The sequence below is a fragment of the Adiantum capillus-veneris genome, chromosome 19 (assembly GCF_014529385.1).
Source record: "Adiantum capillus-veneris isolate H3 chromosome 19, ASM1452938v2, whole genome shotgun sequence".
In the NCBI taxonomy this organism is placed as follows: Eukaryota; Viridiplantae; Streptophyta; class Polypodiopsida; order Polypodiales; family Pteridaceae; genus Adiantum; species Adiantum capillus-veneris.
This window is the reverse complement of record NC_140949.1, coordinates 48,880,716-48,889,800: the sequence shown is the minus strand read 5'-3', so window position 1 is coordinate 48,889,800 and position 9,085 is coordinate 48,880,716. Positions and strand designations below refer to the sequence as shown.

Sequence of the window (9,085 nt, the reverse complement as noted above, 5' to 3'; positions counted from 1 at the left end):
GTCCTCTATTGTCCACTCTTGGAGCTTCTACATGGATTTCCCTTTCAACATGCATATCCAAAGGCAAAGGCTCGACCACATTATTTGTTGATACATAACAATCCCTTTGATGTACATTTGCTTCTCTTTCCCTATTTGCCATTTCATGCCTTCTCACCTTCTTTCTCCATTGCTCTCTAGCAACCTTTACTGCCTCATTGTAGGTCCCTGGGTCCTTGAGCTCCACCTTGTCTCTAATGCTTTGATGTAAGACAACCACAAACCTATATTTCTTCAAAAAATCAGGGGGCATTTGATTCTCTTCAAGTCCCTTTATGATCTTTCTCCAACAAGATTCAAACCTGTTTATGTGCACATTGATGTCTTCATGTTCTCCTTGTTGCAGCTTGCTTAGCTCTCTCCACAAATACTCAGGATCATCCTCCTTCTCAAACTCTTCTCTCAAGGCATGAGAAAGAAGATTCCAATCTCCCTTTACACCACCTTCAAGCCTATCTTCATACCATTCACGTGCTTCACCTTCAAGTAGCAAACTCACCAAACGTACCTTGAATGCACCATCGTCCCTATTGCTCTTCAATGCAATCAATTCAATCCTTCGAATGAACTTGTCTACATCTTCTCCTTTACCACCCTTGAAGACTTCATACCCATCTCCCACCATAGGCCTTGAGTTGATCTTCAAATGGATGCCAATCTGTAGATTAAAACCCTGTTAGAAGGATTCTCTTCTCCTCCGTGGGGGCACCAGTTTATGTGAAGGATTGGGGGGCTGGCCTCTACAACACCTCAACCAACACCAAGAAAAGAGGATGAAGAGTATAGCTTTCTCAAGATAATATGGGCTGATATTCTCTCACGAATTTTGATAGCCTCACTCGCACTCAGCCTCGACTAGCTTCGACTAGCTTCCCTCTACACAGCTACAACTCCCACTATACCTGGATGCACCAAAGTAAAAAAGTAAAGAAAAACAATGGAAATCTTTGCACTTTTCCTCATAAAACCAGGAGCTTCACTTCTTTTCAAGCGCCCTTCCATGTGCTAGTAGGGACTCCATAGGCGCTCTTATATATACACATAGCTTGACCAAAACCCATCCAAATCAAGATCACTTTGAAAGCCCACAAAGTTCAGAAAAAAACTCAGAAAAAGTGATGGAAAAATTGGGGAAAACCTTGCCCTTTTGCGTATGTACAAGCAAGAAATTGCAGCGCATACTCTACCCTCGACTTGATGCACCAAAGGGAACCACAAACAACATGGCTGCCATACCTCAAACCAAGATGAAAAGAGGTCAATATGTAGAGCTAAGCACCCACTTTCATCAGCCCATTGAGGAGAGACACACTCTCAACTCAACACACCAGGCTCTCGCAAGGCAAGAGGGGCGCCTCTACACCAAAACCCCCACCCTTCACCGCAGGCTGCAACAACACATAGTTTCTTCTTCACAGTTGAATATCCCTCAACACTCACGACCCCAAGCTGATAAAAGTTCAGTTTTTTCTCATATTTTTAGAGCACTAACTCACACTTTGAAGTATCGACACTTCTATGTACAAAAACAGCAAAACTATGTACCCCGCACAACTGGCCCGCATGCGTAGAGACAGCTGGCACACACCGCCTTTGTACACTTTGTACAAGCATGATTTATTTACATATAAGGCCCCCAAAAGCATTAAAAAACATATCTCAAAGACTTTGGGGTGGTACGCACCATTTCGCCAAAACACGTCACAACGGCTCTAATCAATTGGTAGAAAAGCCATTCCAAAAACAACAATCCAAGAGCAAACAGATAGTAACTTTCCATAACCAACCAAACCACCAAGGGAAAGTGTCAAAATTTAACCTTGCTAAGGATAGTAGTGATAGTGATGATTCTTTTGACATCCCCTACCAAGAACTCAGGCCATCACCATCACTAGCAGATTTCACAACAATCAAAGAAGGCCAAAAGAAAAGAGCAATAAGTCAACGCCCAAAAGTTTGACAACTATGGATACCAAAGAGCCAAATTGGTCAAAATCAGATATGGATCAAGAAAATGAAGATCTCTGATGAAAAATCACAAGAGCCAACACCAAAAGGAAAACAATTGAAGTGTGCAAGAACAACTAAGAAGATCACAAAGTCACAAGCTTTTGCAACTCTGATTTGGGTTCCAAAGAAGTTGATCCAAGCACAAAGAGGTCAAGAGTTTATTTGGATTCTAAAATGGTTAGAGTATCAACTCCCAAAGTCTGAATCCCATTGCTAACCAAGCGTACAAGGGTTGAAGCAAAGACCGTTGATGACTCACACAAAGACAAGGTGGATCGCAAAGAAGCCTATTCAAACACAAACAAAGTAGGGACAAGTATGGGCTCCCAAACGAGCAGCATCAATGAAACCGCCAGTAATCGCAAAGAAATGGGTTCCAAAGGGAACCAATAAACCTATTGTCACTGCACCACAGCTTAAATTCTTTGAATTTCTCCTACGATTATAGTACAGTTAAAAGAGAGCAAGTTGCTCACTTCACCACTACATGATGCACAAGGCTTACAGATCAGGAGATGAAGTGAATGCACAAGAAAAGCTTGGAATCAAAATAACTAGAGGCAACCAAAGAGGAAGCCCAAATCTCTCTACAACCTTCAATCAAGCAAACGGCACAGAAGCTTCAAAGAACATCACCTCGCTTAGAATAGGAAGCCTCGACAACAAATTCCAATAAGAAAATTGCTTATACCCACATTTTACACAACATAATTTTTTTCCATGCATTGATTGTGTATGCATAATAGGGCTACATTACAAGGCCTGCATAGGCACAATTTTTGATTGCCCAAGCACATCACATATCCTTGGCGATACCCTGTTGTCAAGGAGGACTACAAGTAGGAGGGAGGGAGGCATTCTAAATGCAGGGCTAATATAATCAATATTAGAGGGCAATGTTTTGTGAGATGCATTGGATTTTTGCGTTTGATTGTGATGATTTTTTTGACAAAATTCAGAGTATATGCCCTCATAGTAGCGTTACAGGAAGAGTACTGGGACAAAAGCCATATATGAGCCCCTAGGGACATGTGTACAGTGTACATAGAGTTCAAAATTCTATTCAAATGATTTTTCTTTTTTCTAAGTTCATTTTTGGTTTTATTTTATTATTTTTGAGATTTTTTTCTTGAGGGAAAAAATTCATAATCCAAGTGAAGAACACACTGAAGAGATGCTTGACCAGTATAACGAGAAGAAGCTACAAGAAAATGACAAAACTTCACGAGGAATGTCTCAAAAGCCCTATGCACAAGGCTATAATGTCAGAGGTAAGAAAAGAATGTTGAGCAGTCTTCAACAACATTATGAGGCCAAAAATGACTGAGAATTGTTGTTGGACGGATACGCCGCGACGGACGTCAGCACAAGGAGAACTCACCTAACATGTAATGTTAGCTAAGGACGAAGCTCGACTCGCAGGCGCATGGAAGCAAGCATAAGGTGTCAACCTACACTCGACCGACTCCTAACTAATTCCTACAGAGGTCTCTACCAATTGTCTAAGTCACAGCCTTCAAGAGTGCATAAGAGGAAACTTCCTACAACGCTTTCTAGAGTCGAACACCCATCAAACAATCTCGAAACACCATAGAACTTGAAGGAGACCCTACTAATACCAATAGATCGCTCTCCCTAAGGTCTATGAACCAAAATCACGACCCAAAACACCTGGTGCAGAAACACGTAGGATGTCTGGCCGAAATCTGCAGGTCTTCATTTCCGAAATCTAAAGTGCCTAATGTGTAGTTCTACTCAATGTGAACGCGTGGATATGATTCAATGCAAAATCGGACAACGTATGCTCACCCAAACACTCGATGAAGCTCGTAGAAGGAGCTCGCAAAACCGGACCGTACGCGCGCAATGTAGGTATCGGCGCGTAGCTCTCGTCGAGGGCAACACGCTGCACTTCTTCGCACTCGATTCCAACCACCGGAGCACACATAGCGTCAAGATGAAACTCACACTCTCTCTCTCGTACACAATACGCTCACTCACAGATTTTAAAACTTGTTTTAAAATGACAAAAGGTTTTTCATTAAGGTCAAAAAGTGGTATATATACCTTACAATTTCTCAAACCCTAAAGTTCCAAAATCAACCATCTACTCAATCTAACTATCAAAACTGGAATACAATCTGGAAACTTCTGTAAGTCCCAATAATTACAAGGTGATTATAAGTTCCATACAACATGGTGTTTGGCCTAAATGATATACTACCCATAGAGTTTTTGATTCCAACTCTACGAGTAGCAAAAAGCTTGGAATGGACAGGGCATGAGCTCTCTTCAAGAATTGATGATCTTGAAAAGCTAGATGAACTCCGCTTATGAGTTGTTGCTTCAATCTATGCTAAAAAGAGAAGACAAAAAGAATTTTTTGACAAACATGTGCGTACCAAAGAGTTCAAAACAGGTGATTACGTACTTGTTTATACCTTGAAGCAACATGCCAAGAAACTTAAAAAGCGAGGGATGGGACCATTTGTGATTAGTGATCTATCACAAAGTGGAGCTGTCAACAGGTGCCGTCTTATCGCCCGAAAAATGGCCTCCACTTATTCTGCTATGTGCATGTTCTAGAATCAACAGGTATTCGCTTTCACTTGCACAGATTCTAAGTTGATTGTCCTTACCTCGCTTATAGAGTTGGTTCCCAATTAACTGAAAGTCACGAACTTCCAGCTCTATAGCTTTTTCCCGTGCTCTTGTGATGTTCTCAGGGAACGTCCTGGTGGTCAAGAAGTCAATGATATATTGACTCCATGCAGGTGCTATGTTTACCTGAAACAAAGTTGCGTGATCCACTGGTCGTTTGGCACTACATATAGTACAATTTGTAACATAAGAATGTGTGTCTGCATACATAGTTGGCCAATAAACCCCTAATTGTTTCAGTCTCTGGTGTGTCTTCACTATTGAACAATGAAATGCACAACCCTTGACATGTGCCTCTTCAAGGTAGCACTCGAATTCTTCTGGATTTATACATAATCGTAGTATTAGGTCCGATCCAAGATGATACAGCCTTCCTGCTATCAACTGGAAGTTTTTTGTTTGTCGAATTGTTTGATGTTTGTATCTGCATTCCGTATTATCAAACCCGCTTCCAAAGGAAAGAACGCTAACAATTTTCTGAGACCATTTGGGTACCATTTCAATGTTGAACAGATAAGCATATGGTATGTCATCATCGACTCCTTCAGGAACTTTCCCGTTCTGTATTCTTGAAAGATGATCCGCTCGTAGATGGGTTTTACCCTTTTTGACCACCACTTTGAAGTCAAATTCTAGCAATATAATAAACCAGCGTACGATTCTCCCTGTATTGCATGGTTTATTTACCAGATACAAAAGAGCTTGATGATCTGTGAAGAACAAAAATTTGTTTGCAAGCAAATAATGCCGAAATTTCTTTACAGCATAAATAATTCCTAACCCTTCCCGCTCGGTGGTTGTGTAGTTCTTTTCCGCACTGTTTAACTGTCGGCTCGCATAGCAAACCGGAAAATCCATTGTTCCGTCTCCAGGTTGAGAGCTAGAATACTTCCAATGGCATATGCTGAAGCATCAATGTGCACATGGAATATCTTTTCCCAATCTGGTGCCTTTAGTACAGGTGCTGTTATAAGGTTTTCCTTTAGCTTTTGGAATGAAGTTTCACACTCCTCGGTCCACTCGAAATTGACTAGCAAACGATACAGAGATTGTGCGATAACCGCATACATGTATATGAATCTTTGATAATATCCACAGTGTCCCATGAAGAATTGCACTTGTTTCGCATTAGTAGGCCTGGGTAGGTCTACAATGAATTTGACTTTGTCTAGGTCTGTGGTTACGCCATTTCTTGAGACAATGTGTCCTAAGATTCGTCCTTGCTTAACCATAAATACACACTTTTCCGGGTTAAGACAGATTCGATATGTCCTGCACTTTTCAAAGACCTTTTGCAAATGGTCAATATGTTCCTCTCGGAGAAGAGAGTGTACACACAGGTCATCCATGTAAATTTCTAAGAATATTCTTAGGTATTCCTTGAATGCGTGAGTCATTAACCTTTGGAAAGTGGCTAGTGCATTAGTTAAGCCAAATTTCATAACTCGATACGCATAAATCCCCCATTCTATGGCAAATGCTGTTTTGTGTTGATCCTCCCTTGCTATTGCCAGCTGGTTGTATCCTAAAAACCCATCTAGAAAGGAATAAGCCCGGTTCCCGGCCACTCGCTCAAGTACATGTTCTGTAATTGGCAAGGGATAATTATCCCTTATGGTTGCTGCATTCACCTTCTTGAGGTTTACACACACTCGCAGTTTTCCATTCTTTTTGGGAACTACCACAATGGGTGACACCCAATCTGTATGTTCAATCTCATAGATGAATTCAGCTTCCATCAGTTTATCAATCTCTTCTTTGATTCGTTTAGAAAATGTGTCATTATATGTGTAAGGACGTTGTTTGCTAGGTTTTGCATCCGATTTCAAAGGAATTGTATGTTGGCATATCAATGGATCAACTCCTTTGAGGTCTTTATAGGACCAAGCGAACACATCTTTATACTTCTTGAGAAGTTGTGTTAGCTGTTCTTCCTCTTCAGGCTCTAAATCGTTAGCTTTATAGACCGGCTGAGGCTTTTCACCTAGTTCTGCGAGGTCTATCTTTTTTGCATTTTCAGGCCCATCGTAAGATTCTTGGTTGGTTCTTTCCCTGACTGGTGGTGTCATTATGATTTTTCTCTCCTGGATAGTAAATTTTCGATAGTGTGATGGTACATTGATGTTCCCCTTTTCTGACTCCCCTTTACCATCACTATCTTCTTCAGTAGTCCATATCTCTCTCAAAGACCGTTTTAGTTCTTGGTATTTCTGTTTACGCTCCAGTTTGGTCCACTCTTGGTCTTTTGTTGTTTCTTTTTTTGATTTTTGAGATTTTCGTGATTTTGTTTCGGTTTTAGCTTTTCGTACCTGTTTTATTTCCTCTCGCATTCTTTCTTTTTGATTTTTTGAGAATCTTCCTGATATTTGATCTTTTACACAATCCTCTGCTTTTACAAGCATCAAATAGTGAGTTTTACCTTTTATCCTGGGCATCAGGTTCTCTCTCGCTTTGTTTCCTGCTCGTTTCCTCCTATAGCGTTCTTGGCGTCTAGGGTGTTGATTAGCAAAATCATAAAACTTGATATTCTCGGTTTCATTTCCACGCTCACTTGAGGTGTCTGAACACTCATTATCTACATCATCATTTACTTCCAAATGTTCAGAGGAGTTGTAAAACGCTTCTTGTTCTGGTGGTTCTACCGTCTCTTTTTCTGGTATAACGCTTACCATGTAATAGGGTAACACATCATAGCCATCCTTATCGTAAAATTTTGTTGTTGGACTGTCGGTAATGGTACAGACATCCAATGTTGCTAGTATGTGTTCCCATTCTAGAGGTTCCAAGGCATCTTCAGGGAAAGGTTCCGGAATATACTCCTTGTCCTCAATTGCTCTTTCTAAGACGCATTCCTCTCTTCTTAAGCTTCCACAATGTGAAGCTCCGCACATCCATAGATCTTTTGGTTACCCTAACCATGCTGGTAGTTCTGATCCTGCTACTGTAGCTGAATCAAACTCTTCCACCGGTGTTTGGTTCACATCTTTGTAACTATGGTCTTTCAGGTGTTGATAGCCGTTTTTTCGGCTCTTTGTAATTGCCACAGTGAGTTACCTCACCCTACCAAAATCACCCAAACACTGTGGCTATCCCTACCATTTCACTGTACATAGGCGTGCGTGAGTCACGGGACTTTTCCCATATCTTCTTAAAAACCCTCAGCTAGCTAGTCACTGGGCTAGGTGAGCCAAAAAAAATAAAAATAATAAAAAAATAAAAGTATATTATGGCCTCTTTGTGTGTAAATATTTCATTGTATATATGGCCTAAATATAGGGATTTTTAATAATTATTTTGGTATTTTATTTAAATATTTCTACTTAGATGTGTGTTTTATTAAACCTATGTACACCTTCTTTCATCCTCTTACACCATAATTTTATTTTTTTGCCAATATGTACATACTCTAACCTCATATTTTTTCTTTATACAAATCACTCCCACATTTTCACCCTCACCCTCGTGAAAACAAAAAATTGATTTCTACTCATTGGTTACTTTTATTATATTATTTACTTGCATACATTTTCCTCTTTCACCCAAAATAATTCAAGGAGGGACCATATCATATGATTCCAATATCTTTCCATATCCATAACTCCTCCATATTTTTATTATTATTTTTACTCATTATTCTAACACCATGTGCTCATTGAGCTAAAGTCCATGAATAGTCCATACACTAGTCCCACCATGTATATATTTCTTATTTCACCAATAATCCTCCTCCATGCATGGGTCAAGGGCAACTTGAATGCTTTGTATTATAATATGACAAAGGAGGGGCTCACTCTTGGATGCATTGTACAAATTCAACAAAGGAGGGGACCACTAAAAGACTTTTGCAGGCCTAAAAAACAGGCTTTTTGGTGAGAATTTTGGCACCTATCTCCACTCCGAATTTGGAGCAGTGGTCAAAAGAGAAAATGTAGCCCACGCTCTAAATAATCACCCCAAATTTTTTCATGATTTTTGGAGCTACCAGCTGTGAGCTATGATTTTTTTAGTGGACCCCAGTTTTCCCATGCTATGCAGCCACACTCTCTCTTCCACTTTATCATTTTCCTCTTTCACACACACTTCTCCACTCATCATCCCCATCTCTCTCTCTCTCTATCTCTCTCTCTCGTGTTTTAGTGTGTGAGAGTATTCCATTGGTGTTAGGGTTAGTGTAATTCCTTACTTGTTTGTGGGTTGCTCTAACGATTCTCCTCTTTTGCGTCCTAGTTCGCTCTTAAACTAGGTGGTGCCCCTTGTGTAGTTGGGATTTGGCGGTGGGTTTGTTGTTTTGGTTTGTGTTGTGTTGTGCCCCAGCCCCATTGAGCAGCACGGGAGCCTTGAAGGGTGTCTAGAGGCCACTCTTCTTGTTGCCCGC

At 40.5% G+C, this 9,085-nt stretch overlaps 1 pseudogene; it reads right to left on the bottom strand.

Moving 5' to 3' along the window:
- Positions 1-312: 312 nt before the first annotated feature.
- On the bottom strand, positions 313-664 carry LOC147433982 (uncharacterized; annotated as a pseudogene).
- Positions 665-9,085: the final 8,421 nt, after the last annotated feature.